Below are 19049 nucleotides of genomic sequence, written 5' to 3'. Positions count from 1 at the left end.
TCAGCACCCCTGACTCCTTTACTAAGGGAATTTTATGGTAGTTAAAAACTTTTTTGTTGATAGAGAAGGGGCTGAAAATACTGAAACAACAGATTCCCTGTGAACTTTTTTTAAAAAGAGAAGACATAGTTCAAAGCCCCCAGTGTCTTTAAGTAGAAAAAAATACATATTAGGTACACTAACCTGTAATAATCCGTAACAGGAATGCTACCATGTAGTAACACATATTAGGTATGCTAACCTACAACTGATGTTACTAAGGTATGCAAATATGCATCCAGACCCACAGCTGACAGAGAATTTAGTGAAGTCATTCTGGATAAAGGATACACTGCAAAGATTGTATGGACTGAACAAATACTGCATGTTGCATAAACACTTTTTTATAATAATTCTTTTATTTATTGGATAATAAAATATCACAATTTTTAAAAATGGACCACAATCTCATGAACCTAAAAGAAAAAAAAAAGTCCTTCTCTTTTGTTTTTTGCATTCCCTTCCAATTCCCAATTATATTAATGTGCTATGTAGCTTTTTAAGCTAAAATCACAAATAAGAATGATGTCTGTTCTTGTTAAAACTGTGATCAATGGGGGCGCCTGGGTGGCTCAGTCGTTAAGCGTCTGCCTTCAGCTCAGGTCGTGATCCCAGGGTCCTGGGATCGGGCCCCACATCGGGCTCCTTGCTCCGCGGGAAGCCTGCTTCTCCCTCTCCCACTCCCCCGGCTTGTGTTCCTACTCTCGCTATCTCTCTGTCAAATAAATAAATATTAAAAAAAAAAAAACTGTGATCAATGACCACCCCCAGAAATGTCCAACAATGTGAAGGAATCCACAAATATGTCACCACAATCCCAACAACCACTGGGACCTACTGAAATCCATAGCAAAACATCTTTCAAGGGGAAATGCAAGATTTACCTTTTCTTCATTTGCCTCGAGCTCAGGCTTGAACTGATGTGTTAGATTCCCAAAGTCTCCATTTCCGTGTAGTGTAGAGTTTACAGCAGAGGAAAGACTGCTTTGTCTCTGGCCCCAGGCCGGCTGCTCAGAAGGAGCGACTCAAAGGGAATAAGAAGCAACCTTCCAGGGGCCAGATGGTTCTGTGAGGAGGACCGGGGCTGAACGGGGACAGCAAGCACAACGGAGGCATGGGGACACTGCACAAAAGCAGATTTATGGCTGGGCAAGGTGGTGAGGGAAACTCAGGTTCTACCACCATTAGACACCAACAAGGCTTCTCATAGAATTCCAGCGAGATTTTCATACTGAAATAGGAGCCTCATCCTTGTCCAAGGCCAACATTCCAGACGGTGATAAGAACTAAGAAAAAAGATGAGAATAGGACTAGTCATCATTAACTGTAACAGTATCTACTTGGTTTCCTTTATTTGGGGGGTACGAGGTTGGAGAGGGGGAACCTCAATCATTAAAAAGAAAAATCTCAGAATCCTACTCTGGTTTGTGTCAGAGAACTTGAGTTTAAGACCTGTTTCCATCTCTTAAATGGCACAAGTCTTTGGGCAAATTACTTACACTCTCTGAATCTCATTTCCCCCACTTACAACTTGAGGATAAAAATATCTACCCTACTTACCTCACAGAGTGAGGACTAGGTGTGGAAATATACATGAAACCACCTAAGAAACTAGGAAACACAGCACAAATCTACAGTACTATCACTAATTTTTAGTTATAAGTCTAATTCTGTATACTATGATATCAAATCTTAGGACAGTGTGTTGTTCCAGACATCTTATTAACTATTAATTATGTTAATTATTATGTTTATATACAATAAATCTTCCAAGTTCTGTTAGCACTCTTCTGATTTTTATCAATTCTCCGAATTATAACAGCATCATGTGTCAGAGGTCTGCCAAATGTCAACAAAAACAGTGACACAAGCCATGTACTTATGTTATTAGACACTCATGACAGAAAATGGACGAAAATAACCTAACTGCTCATTGAACAACTGGTATGACTTTAAAACAGTCACTCTCAGCACCACGTCAATTTTGGCCCCATGGGGACATTTGGTAGCATCTGGAGACATTTCCAATTGTCACAACTGGAGTCAGGGCATCTGGTGGGTGGAATGCAGTCCACGGGCCACAGGATGGCCCCCATGTGTTCCCTGGCCCAATGTGTCAATAGTGTTGAGGCTGAGAAACCCTGCCTTCAAGTTTTACTGCCTGTCTTATTAAAACGGCTATAATACAAGAATATGCCAAAAAATCGGAAACAAATGCATTCATCTCTGCCAGGATCCAAACTTAGTAATAAACGCTTTAAGTAGTGCCCAAACCTGCTTCTCTCAATCTGAGTCAATGAACTACAGTCAGAATTTGAGAACTGAATGCCATGACTCAAAGAGGCTCACTGCTAATCACAAGAAGACTTGAACCCAATTTGTAAAGGAAGCAGGCGAAAGGAGCATCTGGTCTCCACGGGAACAGTGCTTAGGAAAAGTGATCCTTACAAATAAAGTGGGCAGAAAGCAAGCTGCTGCTAAGGCCTCAAAAGCTAAACATCCATTGTGGAGCCCTATCAGTTAGTTCTTTCCCTTCAGCAGGACGCCTTCCAAAGGCACATTCACAGACGAATGGACAAACCAATCTGCACCTCGGAATGCCGAGGACAAGCATGGCTGGTGTTAGGCAGGGAGGGGGTAATAAATTCCACAGAAACAATAGCCTGGCTTTAGCACCGTTCATCTCCTAAGGAAGCCAATTTATCACAAGGAGGGTCTCCTCACTTACACCTGTTTTATAACAAATTCTAACATCTGCAGCATTGCTTTAGAAATGTTTGTTCAACTGTGGGTCATGAAATTCATGTAATGAATCAGTGATCAGTATTTTTAAAAGAACAGAATAGAAAGAGAGCAGAGTATAGAATAAAATAGGAGAGAAAATAGAGAAGTGCATCCCAGTAAAGGTAAAAACTGTTTTATGAAATTAAATTCGCGTGTGTGCTTGTATGTTTGCCTGTATACCGAGTTGTGAAGAACAATCATATCTTCATGACCAAAAAAAAAAGTGTGAAAAACAATGACTTACAAAACCACAACTAACAGCTGAATGGCACATCTGTTTTAGGAAGACCCAAGGACAAACAAAGTCTAGAGAGTCTCAAAATATTTGCTCAATCACTGCCGCAGGCAAACACTTGAGCTAAAGGAGGAGATGAGGGGCAACCATGGTCAGCATGCAGTCCTGGGCCGCATAAGCTGGGCACATGGTCCTCACTCTCCTTCATTCTACAACTTAAGAGAAACTTTCACTGGATGTTCAAATTCTTCAGAGGAAAGTTAAAAATTACCACCAGGGGCGTGTGTGTGGCTCAGTTGGTTAAGCACCTGTCTGGCTCAGGTCATGGTCTCAGGGTCCTGGGATCGAGCCTCCGTGTCAGGATCCCTGCTCAGTGGGGAGTCTGCTTCTCCCTCTCCCTCTGCACCACCCCCATCCCTGCTTGTGCTCTCTCACTCTCTCTCAAATAAATAAAATCTTAAAAAAAAAAAAAAATTACGCCCCAAAAATGTTAACTGAAGACCTGAGTCTTGAAGGATGAGTGGCATCCTGTTAGATGAAAACAGAAAAGAAGGGCCTTCCAAGGAACAGAAAAGCAGTTTCTAAGACATGGGCACTCTGTGACGGCGTGCTGAGTCCCTAAGTGACTGAATGCAGAAAGACCCCAGCTTGTTCAGGAAAAACTGATCAAGGGCAGCAGGGCCTGACCACTGGTATCAGGGACAAAGTTTAGAGAAGGGGGAGGTGGGAGAGGAGGAGAAGCTGGGGAGATGTTGACACTCGTTAGCCCATCACCACCCCCCCACCCCCCTGCTGTCCCAGAAGTACCACGGTGTGAGCCACCTCCCAGGGATACCTGAGGAACGGTCTGGAGAAGGAGCCCACAGTAGTCCACACCTCAAAAATCAGTGCGGGGGGGCGCCTGGGTGGCTCAGTCCTTAAGCATCTGCCTTCGGCTCAGGTCATGATCCCAGGGTCCTGGGATCGAGCCCCGCATCGGGCTCCCTGCTCAGCGGGAAGCCTGCTTCTCCTTCTCCCTCTCCCACTCGCCCTGCTTGTGTTCCTGCTCTCGCTGTTGCTCTCTCTGTGTCAAATAAAAAAAATCTTTAAAAAAAAAAAAAATCAGTGCGGGGGCAGCCCTGGCAAAGGAGGAAAATGTTCTTAGTGCTGGCAGAAACTCAGCTGAAGTGACACGAAGAGTTCCACTAACCATTTAACGTGAATGTGGAGAGCCTCCTACATATGTCCCCCTCTGTCCTGGGACTCTGAAGGAAACAAAAGGTGTATGATCTGATCCCGTCCCCAAAAGGGCTTCTCAGATGGCATAGGGAGGGGCTAATTACCAATACGAACCATTTGTAGAACCAATAAGGGAGTTTATGACAATTTTAACAGCATGGAGTTTACAAGCGAGGTGGTGAGACCAACAATCCCACAAATATTACTGGTATGTCACTGGAATGTCAGGGAGTTGAGAGGCCCAGCTACATTTGGGCCATCACAGAAACTGAAAATATTTCAGGGTTTGAGTTTGTTTGTTTGTTTGTTTTAAACACCTTTTCAAGCAAAACTACAGAATATAGTTTAAAATAAAATAATCCTAGGGGTGCCTGGGTGGCTCAGTCGTTAAGTGTCTGCCTTCGGCTCAGGTCATGATCCCAGGGTTCTGGGATCGAGCCCCGCATCGGGCTCCCTGCTCCGCGGGAGGCCTGCTTCTCCCTCTCCCACTCCCCCTGCTTGTGTTCCCTCTCTCACTATCTCTCTGTCAAATAAATAAATAAAATCTTTAAAATAATAAAATAAAATAAAAAATAAAATAAAATAATCCTAGTGAAAATAATAGCACTCCCGAGCCTCAATCACGTTCTGTGACCAAAATACACCATGGTAATTGTACCTAGCGACTCTTGGCAAAATCTTGCTTCATTATACACTGCTCCATTTAAGTTAAAAAACGAACAGGCTTAAACCACACATTTTTTTCCCTCATTTGAGTAGGCGCTCTCCTCGCCCTTATAAATGTGTAACTCTTCTACTCCAGCTCAGCGTGCAAGTAAAATTAAACCAGTCCCTGCTGAATTTTTCCGTAAATTATATGATTATTCACAACAAACCTAGTAAGATTTTAGCTGGCAAATTTACAGAAACTTTCAGGAAAAAAATGAATAGCATTAGGTATAGTTTAAATTGCATAATTTAGGGGCCCCTGAGTGGCTTACTCAGTTAAGCATCTGCCTTCAGCTCAGGTTGTGATCCTAGAACCCTAGGATCAAGCCCCACATCAGCCTCCCTGCTCAGTGGGGAGTCTGCTTCTCCCCCTTCCCTCCGCCGCTTCCCCTGCTTGTGTTCTCTCATTCGTGCTCTCTCTCAAATAAATAAAATCTTTAAAAAATAATAATAATAAATTGCATAATTTACAGGAATTTGCTATTTTTTTGATACCTAAAGTAGATGGACACACAGAGGGAGGGAGAAGATCTAAGGTGCCCCGAACTGCTGTGTGCCAAGGCTACCTGGGGCACAAGAACCCCAAAAGCTTGCAGGATCATCCCTGTCACCTCCAGGGATTAAATAATTTCACCAAGATCACTAAGGGGTCAAGGCAGGAATCCAACCTGGAAATTTTTTAATACTGTTTTAACATATGCATGACGTCAAAATAATTTTAAATGTTTCTGAACTTTTCAACCTGAAATTATCCCTTTTTTTTTAAACAAAGTACAATTTAACTTTCAGGCTTGTCTTCTAGAAGAACATTTGTGATCTATGTCCCTTTCATAAAGAAAGCACTAAAAAAGTTCTTCTCTGGTGGTATCCTTTTCCCAGGCAGCAAAGGCTTGTACAGCTGGGAATGGGGCAAGGGGAAAGAAATGAAAAACTGAACTTTTGAGTTAACTGAGGAGCTTTAAGGTTACAATGTAGTCTTTCCATTTCACTGCTTTACAAAAAACATCACACAAAGGAAAAATCTGTTTTCTTGGTGGTGTAAACTTCATGGTCACTAACCTAAATATCCATTGCAATTTAGAATATACCTCCCTGGGGCACCTGGGTGGTTCAATCAGTTAAGCACCCAACTCTTGGTTTTGGCTCAGGTCATGATCTCGTGGGTCATGAGATTGAGCCCCACGACAGGTGCCACACGCAGCAGGGAGTTGGCTTGAGGATGCTCTCCCTCTGCCCCTCTCCCTGCTCACGTGCATGCATGCTCTCTAATAAATAAGTCTTAAAATATATATACACACATATACACACACACACACACACACACACACTTCCCCAAGGCTGTGAGGGTGGGACATGGTGACCAAGACCAAGGTGGGGAGGGTGTGGGGATGCAGAGGGAAGGGGCAGTCAAAACCACAGAACAGCCAAGTGGCATCTTCCTGAAGCTTCAATTTCATCCAATGCTAAGTAATTTTATAATTGCTTCAATAAAGAAATACATCATGAAGTAAAATATAAAATTTACATGTTTAAGGTAAAATATAGGAGTCCAACAATATTTAACATTTGCATTAGGCTGTTGTAGCTACCTCGTCAGGCATCCTAGGTAAGATACACTTTCACCAATTAATGCAATATATGTTTACTGAATAACTATTTTGTGTTGGACACTGTTCCAGGCCTTGCAGATACAACAATAAATAGACTCCCCCAAAAAAATTCCTGCTTTCATGGAGCTTTTATTATAGTGGGGGAGGGACGAACAACAAATGAGAAAAGTAAGTAAATTACTATAAGGTGACAAGAATTTTAGCAAAAAAAAAAAAAAAGAAGGGGGGATGGGCCATGGGGGGTGATGGGCTAACAAGGGGTACTGTCATTTTAGAAAGGGGAGGAGAGGAAAGCCTCACCGAATGGTGGCATTTAAGCAGACTAGCAGGACAGAGGCCATGTGGATTCTGGGGAAAAGACACTCGAAGCGGAGGACAGAAAGTACAAATGCCCAGAGACGTAGAACAGGCGGGCCAATGTGGCTGGCACAGAAGGGGTCAAAGAAGGGACAAGGAGCCAGAGAGTGCAGCCCAAAGGGACATTTTCAGGCCACTGGCTTTTGCCTCGATACTGAATGTCATGATTAGAGGGTGGTGACTACAGAGGCTCATCGAGGGGCCTATTTCAAGAGGACCACTGTGGCTGCCCTGTGTTGGACTGTTGGCAGCTTTGTGGAAGCTGGGGGTGGGCGGCAATTAGGCTGATTCAGGTGAGAGACATGTGGGCTGCACTTGGTGGGAGTGATGAGGAGTGGTCTGAGTCTGGATACGGTGGTAGGGAGGGCCAACAGGATCCCCAGGTCGATGGGCATGAGTGGTGACAGGTCAAGATGATTTTCATTCTGGAAGAATGGAGAAGGCACAGCAGAGACGGCTTAGGAGGAGACAAAGAGTTGGGTTTGATATGTCTGTTGGACATGGAAGTGGTAATACTGAGCTGACAGCTGGACGCAGAAGCCAGTGTTGAGGGGAAAGGTGGGCCTGAGGTACAAGTTTGCTACTCCTCCATATGAAGGTGGTATTTAAAACATAAATGGATGAGTTCTCCAAGGAAGTAAGTAAACAAAGGGAAGAGAAGAGGCCTGGGGCACTCCCTCGTGAAGAGGTCAAGGAAATAAGGAGTCGAGCACATGAAGGAAACAAAAGGAACAGTCAGTGAATCCAATTAAGAGGAAACCAAGAGAATATGCTGCCCTTAAAGCCAATCAAAAACTGTATTTCAGGGAGGAGACTGTGAGGAAGTGCCAAACGTTTCTGAGAGTCCAAATAACAAGGACTGGGAGATAACAGAGCACTGAACCCAGCAACAGGGAGGTTTATCCATGAACCTGACCAGTGGAGTAGGGGTGGAGAACGCTGGGTTGGCGTCAGTGTGAGGACGAGGTCAATGAAAGGAAAGATGGTGAACGGCAAGAACTTGCTCCGGCTTTACTGTGATGAGGAACAGAGCAACCAACTGGCAGCTATAAGGACAGAGGAATCCAAAAAGGGCGGTGGTCACTGGTGTGTGGGTCTCTGCCTGTCTGCCTGTCTGTCTGTCTGCCTGTCTGTCTTCCGGAGAAATCGCAGCATGTGAATGGAAATAACTGGAGAGAAAATGTGCTGTGTGATAGGGAGAGGACTTACTGCTGAAATCTGTCCTCAAGTAGCCAAAGCAGAAGGACTCTCACGCACACGAGGAGGACCCGGCCCAAAAGCAACCACCCGGTACTCGGAGAGAAACTTTAGAAAGAACATTTAAGAACAACAATACATAAGATGTAGTAGGGCGCCAGGATGAAAGGGCATTAACTCCAGCGCACAACTCTTGGGGAAGCTGCTTATTGCTTTGTCTTCTTATAATTTCCATTTTTCCCCTAGAAGTCACACGTGGGGGGGGGGGGGGTAAAGGGCAAGTGAAGGTCTTTGCTAGGTGCCAGTTATTTCCAGGGTATTTTACTGGTGTTTTGTGTTTCACTTGTCTGGCTGTTTTTGATGCATTTGTGACCATCCTATCAATGTTGAACAAAATACATCTGCACATACACACACCTATACGCCTGTGTATTCCTTGAGTTTATGTACACTTTTCATTAAGCTCTTTACTCTCTGTTAACTTTTACTATCGTGAGTTTTCCTGGTTTATGACTGTGTATAATGAGTCCTTTCACTTGTCACTCTACCTTCCAGGAGTGGCTGCAGAGGACTTGAAAATATTTTCATCCGCTCTGCCCTCTAGAGCTCCTTTTCACCACCTTCAATCATACGCATCCTCAGCTTCTGTCTTTCCCAGTTCACAGACTCTACTCTGCATCCCTTAAGCCCTTCCTTTCCACACATCTCCATTTTAGAAGCCCTGCTCTAACAATTCTGCCACTACAGAGATGTGTCACGGTCAAGTACAAAAACAGGATAAGAAGTATTTTCACTTTCCAATGTTGTCCTAAAGATAGCCAGGATTTTTAAACCTTTATTTAAGTCTTAGGAACGCCCTGGACCAACTCCTTCCTGACATTATCTGTAGCACCTACTACATCCCTTTCCTACAGTGAAATGGTAACTCGGTCTATCACTTTATATGTGAAGTTTATTTTTCCAAAAGCGTCTTGCATTACCTTGGCACAAAAGAATTCGGGGGGGAGGGGGGGACTCTTCATCTCGTCATCTAAGGCTGAACCAGGAAGATTGGCAGATGAAGTCTAACCAAAGCTGTCCCGTCATCAGAGGCTAGTGCAGTACATGTACACCTAAAATTCTCTCCGGTGATAAATCAGTGGGAATAATAACCCCCAACTGAGTGTACGGCTTTGAATTTCATTGGGATACAAGAGAGACAAGTCTTGTCTCTCACCAGAGCTTTAAGTCTGGTCCGATAAGTAGATAGGTAAGTAAATGAAAGAAAGAATGGAGAGAGGGAGGGAAATGGACAGGGGTACATGTGTAAACATACACATACACACATATGTACATATGTACACACAGACATGCCTCTACCATTTACAAAAAAAGAGCAGTACCTACCAAAGTATTTTTGATTCAACAAATAGCTAGTCTCAGGAAGTGGCTAACAAGATACCTGGTATCCCGTCCCAGCTCAGCGACTAACCATCACAGTGACTCTGGACAAGCCACGTCAGTGCTGTGGTTTTCCAGTTTTTCCATTTGAAAATTGTCTAAGGTCCCTTTGCAGCCTGACAATACTATGGGCTATAAATAGCTGACAATAGTGTATAATATATTCCTGGGATACTGATGTTACAGCCTCCTGCCATTTATAAGCCTACTTTAGATAGGACTGAGTCAGAAAGACACTCGCCCTGCCATTAGCAGAATTCAAACTATTACAAACACAATGCTGCATACTCGTGTGTGTCAACAGTCAGAAAATCAGGATTATCTCCTACATTATTACTGCCTTTCCCTGTCTTTAATATTGTTGCTATTATTTTCGATTCCAGGCCTTTTTTTTTTTTTTTTTTTGAGTCCTAATAAAGCCATTTTTATCTTGGCCTTTACCTAAGGTACACTTAATGTTAAATAAAAATTGCAGAGTATTACTTAAAAAAATTTTTTTAATGTCCAAAAAGATCTTGTTCTGAATGTTCCATTAAAAATGATTTCTTTTTAATCTCACAGTAGAGTTAAGGGGTCTCACTAACCCAGTTTATCATCTCCATGTAAATGAACCTTACAAAGTGGGCCAAACCTAGAGGTATGTAGAGGCACAGAAAAGTGTCCCATTAGGGGCGCCTGGGTGGCTCAGTTGGTTAAGTGTCTGCCTTTGGCTCAGGTCATAATCCCAGGGTCCTAGGACTGAGTCCCGCATCGGGCTCCCTGCTCAGTGGGGAGCTTGGCCCTCTCCCTCTGCCTGCCTCTCCCCCTGCTTATGTTCTCTCTTTTTCTGTCAAATAAATAAATAAAATGAAAGAAGGCAGGAAGGGGTGGGAAGAGAGAAAGAGAGAGAGAGAGGAAGAAAGAAAAAGAGAGAGAGAGGGAGGGAGGGAGGGAGGGACGGAGGGAGGGAGGGAGAGAGGGAAAGAAAGAGAGAGACCCATCCGACATTTAAGGAGCCCATGCTTTCCTTTTCAGACTTCCCCGTGTTCTTCCCACATCCTCCCGATATCTATGGTAAAAAGAGGTTCTAGCGACCTTGCACAAACTTTAAATCTCTGAAAAAGGGAAGTGAATATGTCTCCCCTCAAACACAACTGTAGACCACCGAGACAGAAATATCTACTTTACTTAGTGGTTAAGTGAGGGACCACTTAGGAAGGATAATCTCTTGGCAAGGGGCCCAACCCTTATCTTGCACTTCCAGGCATCCCTGAACGGGCCCGGTCTAAGGAGAGGCCTGTGCAAGTGACTCCCTCTGCACTAAAATATTGAAAGAAAGGTATTTCTAGTTGCATTCAAAACACTAAATTTACAGTCGGGTTGGTTTGGACTGGAGTCATAAGGTTCTTCAACAGCCTTCAGTTTCTGACTACAAGCTCTGATAAAAATCAAAGTAGGTTGACAAGTGTTAGAGGAGAAGACAGTGCTCTGTCAGAGCAGCCCCTTCCGGGTCCAAAGGAGAAGTAATAAATAAAATGTTCCCGATGTTTCTGTTAATTCTAACCTACCTGAACAGTCCTCACCACCGCCTCATCCCAAAAAGATATTTCAGCAACAGACCTGACAGAGGAGACACAGTGAAAAACACGCATTGCCTATCCTAAAATAACTCATAACCCCATTACACTGAAAGTAAGGGAAAACTATAGGATCCCTAAGTGTGACAGAGGGCCACAGTGAAATACTTAAATGTTAGGAAAAAATCCTCATGGCTCTTCAGCAGTACCCCTACTTTCCAGAAATTCTATAAATAATCTTCCAAGTTACAATGACTTCAAAAAAGCTTCCTATTTCTGTCTCTCCACCTACCAATTTTGTGAGAATTACATGCTTGGCCAAATTAACTTGAAGCTGAGGAAGTACTATGCCAAGCCAGGGTTTCTCAATCCCTGCTGATAAGCTCAGGGTCCAGATAAATGCCTGATGAATGAGCAGCTTCTGAGGGGGTTATGACATAAATCAGCCATTCTACTTGAACTAGGTACCCCCACACACATACATACACACAGATTACAAGGGATTTCATTTCTTTTTCAGAAAGTTTGAGACAAAACTTAAGGACAAACATTAATAAGCAGTGAACATCAAATTACAAGCTTGAATAAGAAACTCTTAAACCAAACAGCTCACTCAGCTCAAAAACTAAGGACTGATGAAGTTGTATAATAACCAGGAAACTAAAAAATACAATCTCTGCCACATTTTAATTTCCCTCTGTGCCCTAAAAGAAGTAACTGGTAAAGTTATAGTCAATAAGGCTTTAACATGATCAGACTGAGAAATGGTACTTCCTTGAGCTATCGGGGAAAAATAAATCCAACCACACAGGTCATTAGCTTTTGGAGAAAATGGGGTGGGCAACTGTATGAAATCACCAGTAGGGGTTAGAAAGCATATACACACTCACATCTGAGGGTAATAGAGCCTTATGCAGCCTAAGTACAAAATAACGTAAGACAAAGAAAAGGTCAGCACACAATGAAATATTCCCAAAAGGAGTATTTCAAGAAACATTTAAATCTCACATATAAAATTAAGTCTCAACTCCAGAAGGGGGAAAATAAACATTTATAACCTTACCTTCGCCAAAACTTTGGACGTAGCCACTGTTTCTCAGGCTCTTTTAATTAGCAGAAAAAGTTTCACCAAGTCAGGTCTATAAACAAATCCACAAACTCTTCTTGCTGCCCATGGTAAGGCAGGAAACAGCGTTGAACACTTCAAATGCTCAGCCGTTAAGAGCTAAAAACAGACCCTGTGCAATGCTGGATATATTTTTGTCTGCTAGCTACACACCCTCATCATGTTCAATTTTTTCCATTGGTGGAAGAGTATGATGCACACTTAACCAGAAAGTGGTTTTCCATGGGCTGCCTCAGCGATTAGCCAGGACAGCCTGCTATCACGCCTCGGAGCCGCCAGGCTCAGCCAGCACCGAGCTGCTGTTGGACCCACATTCCAGAGTTTACCACCAGAGTTCCATAGGAACTCGGCCCCAAAGTTTGCTGAATAAAGGTTTACTCACTTGAAGGGAGTCTCAGCTGCTTTTTTAAGCCTTTCGGCAGTAAGAACACACACACACCTACCGTCCTTGTGTTTAGAGCAGTAGTAAACGTTCTGTCTCCAAAACCACAGCTGGAATGTTACGGTCATAAAAACCCTGCCTCAAGAGCGGCCCTTAAATAATTTCGAGATTTGCAAAATATCGGGTGTACACTTACTCCATGTTCCTTGCCGGAGTCATTTCATTTTTAAGTCAGCTGAGCTGCGGTGCCCTACATTCAAAGTGCTTGTTATTCCAACAGGTTGCTCTTTTATGAAAAATAAGCACGAGACTGCCTTTTAAAGAAAAGTGTTTTGAAGTGTTTTGAAGTCTTGCTGTATGTTTTGATGAAAGACCTTCAATTTAAAGTATACCCAACAGGTAAAGCGAAAGTTTAAAATCATTTTCTATTAAGTCTTGGGAAAGGTGTGCTGAAAGGGAGAACAGGATTACATGTGTGTAGTTTTAAAATTTTTGAAATTAGGGTGCCTGGGTGGCTCAGTTGGTTGGGCGACTGCCTTCGGCTCAGGTCATGATCCTGGAGTCCTTGGATCGAGTCCCGCATCGGGCTCCCTGCTCGGCAGGGAGTCTGCTTCTCCCTCTGACCCTCCCCTCTCTCATGTGCTCTCTCTCTCTCATTCTCTCTGTCTCAAATAAACAAATAAAAAATCTTTAAAAAAAATAAAATAAAATAAAATTTTTGAAATTATATTCTACAGAAGAAAACAGCTTAAGCATAAGTGTTCAAGTTATCCTGGACAAACATAATGACAGCAGCTTTTTAAGGCAGTATTTTCGTTATTTTTAAAATGTGGATGGATCTAGGGGTGCCTGGGTGGCTCAGTTGGTTAAGCGACTGCCTTCAGCTCAGGTCATGATCCTGGAGTCCCGGGGATTGAGTCCCACATCGGGCTCCCTGCTCAGCAGGGATTCTGCTTCTCCCTCTGACCTTCCCCCCTCTCATGCTCTCTATCTCATTCCCTCTCTCAAATAAATAAATAAAATCTTTAAAAAAAAAAAAAATGTGGATGGATCTATGTATGCAACTGACAAGATTCTTAATATTCAAGACCGGATTGTACTACAGACAGAGAAGCTTTCAGCTCCCTCTCTTGCACGAAAAATGAATTGCTACATATACATACACACATCTACACATGGGAGAACATGCATGAACACGTAACTTTTTTCCCCCACATAGGTTCCATGTAGTTAATACCCGCCTGAACATACACTTTCTAATCTTAATTAGCAAATAGTAAGAGCCATTACATCCAGTCATCTGTCCAATAGTTACTAAAAGTAGTCTAAACTCTACAAAACTTTATTCATGAACACAGAACCAAACAGCCTTTACTACTGGTGAAGCGCACCTGAAAAACTGCCTTTTCCAATCCCCTCATTTCACAGATGAAAAACGGAGGGCTTAAGTGACTTTTCTAGGTCACAGAGCTGGTCAGCAACAGGCAGGAGAGCAAGAACGTGCCACTCAAGTAACCACAACCCCCAGGGCCGAAGGCAGAAGGTTGCCACGGAAGCCAAGTCACATAACAGAAAACACGGGGATTCCCAAAATGTTAATTTGATGTGTGTGTATGTGCGTGCGTGTGTATTAACAAATACCCTGGGCTGGGCGCCTGGCTGGCTTAGTGGGTACAGCATGCAACTCTGAATCCCAGGGTCGTGAGTTCAAGCCCCACTCTGAGTCTACTCAGGGGAAAAAAAAGAAAAAAATACCCTGGGTAAATACAGAAGAAGACAGAATGCTAAGTCATCAAGCAGCATCATTTCTGTTATTAAAATAAAAGCAAAATGAAGTATCAGCCAGCATAAAAGAAGTACTTTCTTGAAACAGAAGAACTACTCCTGAATATAAAGGGAGAGAGAGGAGAATTAGGGAAGAAGGAAGTTTAAGAAGATGTGCTTCTCAATGTGAAAAATGTATCAGAAAACAATGAACTGTGTGGAAATATTTGCATGCCCCTGTTCTAGTCCTGCCTCTAGATTTAAAAAAAAAAAAAAAAAGGGATCTTATTTATTTATTTAAGAGAGAGAGAAAGAGTGAGCACGAGCAAGGGGGTTGGGACAGAGGGAAAGGAAGAAGCAGGCTCCCCGCTAAGCAAGAGGCCCCACATAGGCACCCTTTGCCTCTAGATTTTAAGATAATTCTGACCCTCTGATGTGTGTTACATGTAGATCTGCTGATGCCAGAGATGCCAGTAAGACTGAATTATCTCCAATATTCCTCAGACATTTCCAGTGGCTTTGTACTGTCTCGTTCCATTTTTTAATCACTGAGGTCATCCAAATAACCTTAGTTCTATGGGTGTATAAAGGCCCTTAGAGTTTCAAACTAAGATTTTTAAAATTCTTTAAACTCTGCCTAACTACAATAAAACACTCTCAATTTAGTACTCCATCCTAAAATTACAAAAGCCAGCATATCTCCAAATCATAAAACCAGACATTATCTTTCTAATGCTTCATTCTGAGATAATAACATAACAGGACATAAGTGTTAACAGGCATCTAAAGTTAAGTTCCTTGGCAAAGATCTCCAAGAATTACATAAATTACTACTTAAGAATTATTCTATCCTCAAACATACAATGCAGAAGGACACATATAAAAACAAATACAGCAACATGCTAACAATTATAGAATTCTAGTGGTGGTGGTGTTCACTGTACAATTCTTTCAACTTTTTGTATTTTTGCAAATTCTCTTAATAAAAAGTTGGGGGAAATGACATATGTACATGCATGCATATGCACGCACACAGTCAAATTCCTATAAACAGAAAATAGAAAAGTAGTTGCCAAGGGCTAGGGGAAAGAAGGAGAGGTTGGTAAAAACTTTTGTTACAGAGGCTCCTGGGTGGCTCAGTCGGTTGGGCTTCTGACTTGATTTCGGCTCAGGTCACGATCTCAGGATCCTGGGATCAAGTCCTTTGCCGGGCTCCATGCTCAGCAGGGAGTCTGCTTCTCTCCCTCTCCCTCTGCCCCCCCCCGCTCTCCCTCTCTCTCTAAAATAAATCAATCTTTAAAAAAAATATTTTGTTACAGATGAGTTATGTCTGAGGATCTAATGTGAAACATGGTGACTACAGTTGTTAACACTGTATTAGATAACTGAAATTTGCTAAGAGTAGAACTTAAATGTTCTCTCTCACACAGGATAAAGTGAGGTGACAGGTGTTCTTAATTAACTGGAGAGAATCCTTTCACGCTGTATACATATATCAAATCACAATGCACACTTTTAAGTATCCTACAGTTTTATATGTCAACTACACCTCAAAAAGGTGAAAGTTTTGGGGCGCCTGGGTGGCTCAGTCGTTAAGCGTCTGCCTTCGGCTCAGGTCATGATTCCAGGTCCTGGGATCGAGCCCCGCTTCAGGCTCCCTGCTCCGCGGGAAGTCTGCTTCTCCCTCTCCCACTCCCCCTGCTTGTGTTCCCTCTCTCGCTGTGTCTCTCTCTCTGTCAAATAAATAAATAAAAATCTAAAAAAAAAAAAAAGGTGAAAGTTTTAAAAACTCTCATGTTTTTAGTAAAACCTAGTCTTAGTCAAGACTAAGCAAAAGTTGTTACTAACCTGATGATAACCATGGACATGAATATCTTATATTCCACTATCACATGACTAATCGTAATTCATAAAAAAAAAAAAATAGGCCACAAAGTATAGTGGAAATATCTCAGGCTTCAAAATCAGTAGATCTGGGTTAGCAATTCATCCTAGTGACTTTAGAAGCCTTCTGAATCCCAGTACCTTCATCCTAAGATGGGGTTGACAATAATAATGCTTATCTCCAATAATAGATAAGGATGTACTAATCTATAGTTACAAGAAAAACAAGACATTAAAATACATTTTAAAAAGTAACATGAGGGGCGTCTGGGTGGCTCAGTTGGTTAAGCGACTGCCTTCGGCTCAGGTCATGATCCTGGAGTCCCTGGATCGAGTCCCGCATCGGGATCCCTGCTCGGCAGGGAGTCTGCTTCTCCCTCTGACCCTCCTCCCTCTCATGCTCTCTGTCTCTCATTCTCTCTCTCTCAAATAAATAAATAAAAAATCTTTAAAAAAAAAAAAAGTAACATGAGAGAAATGACATCTCTGCTTAAAATTCAAGAAACTCAACTCCTTCCATATTCTTCACCTTTGAGGAAAAACACACAACGATATGAACAAAATATCCTACACCAAGCATTATTCTTTACTGATAACCTTCAGTCAATTCTAAGGATTTCATCTGGTAAAAAATTAATACAGTTTATTAAATAATGAATTTATTGTTAAATAACAAAGGCTAAATACGTATATTTATTGCTAAACATATTATTGTTAAAAAATAAAAGTTAAAAATATAAATTACCTCTATTCAAAAAGGATTCCAAAATATTAAATAATCTCTCACAAATATAAACAACCACCTTCAACAAAATTAACAAATGAGCAAAGACTTCGCAATACACTCATGTTCTTGAAAAGAGCTTTAGTCTGCTGTTTCTGATAGGAAAAGCAATACTTCAAATAACGTGGACTAAAAGAACACGGGATAGGAGTAACACCATTACAAAAAAGTCCTAGATGAAGGCAACACTACAAGAAAATGAAGCGTGTGAAATACCCGTGAAAAATCATAAAATCCACAGAAATATGACCTGGGGAGGTGAATTTTCTCCCCATTTCATCAAAGAGGGATCATTTTAAAAGTCTTCCAAACCAAATGCTTCCCAACAAGCCCAGAGAACACAGTGAGAGCTTGCATGGCCAGCCTTCATTTCTAAAACTGCCGCGGTTGAAGGTTTTACCTCCCATGTGCCACCCTGAAAACCCACCTGTGTGAACAACTGGCAGGTACAAGTCTTTCGCCACCTTGTTGTTCCCAGCTCAGGGCCCACGCTTCCGAGTTTGCCCGCCCTGACCTCAGCCCCTGCTGTGTGATACTGGACCCCTCACTTAGCTTCTCAGCTTCTTAATCTGTAAAATGGGGATAATATTACCTGCCCCACAGGGCTGTTGTAAGGTAAGCAAAAATAATACATGCAGATTGTTTGACACAAGGCCCGCCTGAGAACGCAAACTCCATTAAGCAGAAATTTTGTTAAAAGTGTTTACAGTTAAGGGGCGCCTGGGTGGCTCAGTCATTAAGCGGCTGCCTTCAGCTCAGGTCATGATCCCAGGGTCCTGGGATCGAGCCCCGCATCGGGCTCCCTGCTCGGCAGGAAGCCTGCTTCTCCCTCTCCCACTCCCTCTGCTTGTGTTCCCTCTCTTGCTGTCTGTCTGTCTCTCTCTCTGTCAAATAAATAAATAAATCTTAAAAAAAAAAAAAAAGTGTTTACTGTTAAGTCTACTACTCTAGGGGCACCTGGGTGGCTCAGTCGGTTCAGTGTCTGCCTTTAACTCAGGTCATGATCCCAGGGTCCTGGGATTGAGCCCCAAGTTCTCCCTCTGACCCTCCCCCTGGCTCATGCTCGCTCTAATAAATAAATAAAATCTTTTTTTTTTTTTTAAAGTCTACTACTTTAAAAAGTGCCTGGCACCTGCTGAATACCCAAAAAACAATCCAGTGCGTGAGGGCAGGGAGGGAAGGGAAAGGGCGGTGATGGTGAATATAAAAGGAGAGAAGTGTGCACTTTTTTGTCAGAGCCTCTAAAATCCCTTTATTTAAAATAAGCCAAACCGCGTGTCATCAATACCCATCAAGCAAAACTTTCACCAAGTTTCTGCTTGAAATTCCCCAGCTGTTCTCTTGTAGCATTTCACCTTCCAGGCTGCTCTGGCCTCAAGAGTATGTCTGAACAGCATGAACCATGCATCCTTAAAATCCATAGTCCAATTTTAAAGTAATTCAAAATGCTTTCCTAGCATGGTGGGTACTGCTTTAAGGCCACAGCTTCACAAGTGTTGATGAACAAGAAAATAGAGGGGCGCCTCTGGTGGCTCAGTGGGTTAAAAGTCTGCCTTTGGCCCTGGGATGGAGCCTCTCATCAGGCTCCCTGCTCAGCAAGGAGTCGGCTTCTCCCTCTCCTTCTGCCCCTCCCCCTGCTTGCATGGGCATGCTCGCATGCGCTCTAATAAAATTTTTTTTTTTTTAAGATTTTACTTATTTGACAGAGACAGCGAGAGAGGGAACACAAGCAGGGGGAGTTGGAGAGGGAGAAGCAGACTCCCTGCCGAGCAGGGAGCCCGATGTGGGGCTCGATCCCAGGCCGGGATCACGACCTGAGCCAAAGGCAGACACCCAACGACTGAGCCACCCAGGAGCCCATAATAAATAAAATTTTTAAAAAGAAAAAAAAGGAAGAAAATAGAACCCAGTAGAATCAATGAAAAACTTTATATTTATTAAGTAAAAATAAAGAGCAAAATAAAA

The 19049-nt window shown here is 42.6% G+C and overlaps 1 protein-coding gene across 26 annotated transcripts in view; it reads right to left on the bottom strand.

Moving 5' to 3' along the window:
- Positions 1-19049, bottom strand: part of TIAM2 (TIAM Rac1 associated GEF 2) — a 268448-nt gene that overhangs the window by 116493 nt on the left and 132906 nt on the right. For 16 of the 26 annotated variants that reach the window (XM_064598246.1, XM_064598239.1, XM_064598241.1 and 13 more), the window contains one exon: positions 924-1325. The exons of 9 other annotated variants lie outside the window; for them this stretch is intronic. The gene's annotated coding sequence lies outside the window, so the exon portion shown is untranslated. Of the gene's footprint in view, positions 1-923; positions 1326-12207; positions 15614-19049 lie in introns of those variants that run through there. One more of the 26 variants, XM_064598251.1, reaches the window with a different exon arrangement.

Source organism: Mirounga angustirostris, unplaced genomic scaffold (genome assembly GCF_029215605.1).
Source record: "Mirounga angustirostris isolate CCGP_5_RB_7025 unplaced genomic scaffold, mMirAng1.0.hap1 SCAF_8, whole genome shotgun sequence".
NCBI lineage: Eukaryota > Metazoa > Chordata > Mammalia > Carnivora > Phocidae > Mirounga > Mirounga angustirostris.
Note: the sequence above shows the minus strand (reverse complement) of the source record. Positions and strands in the feature narration are given on the sequence as shown.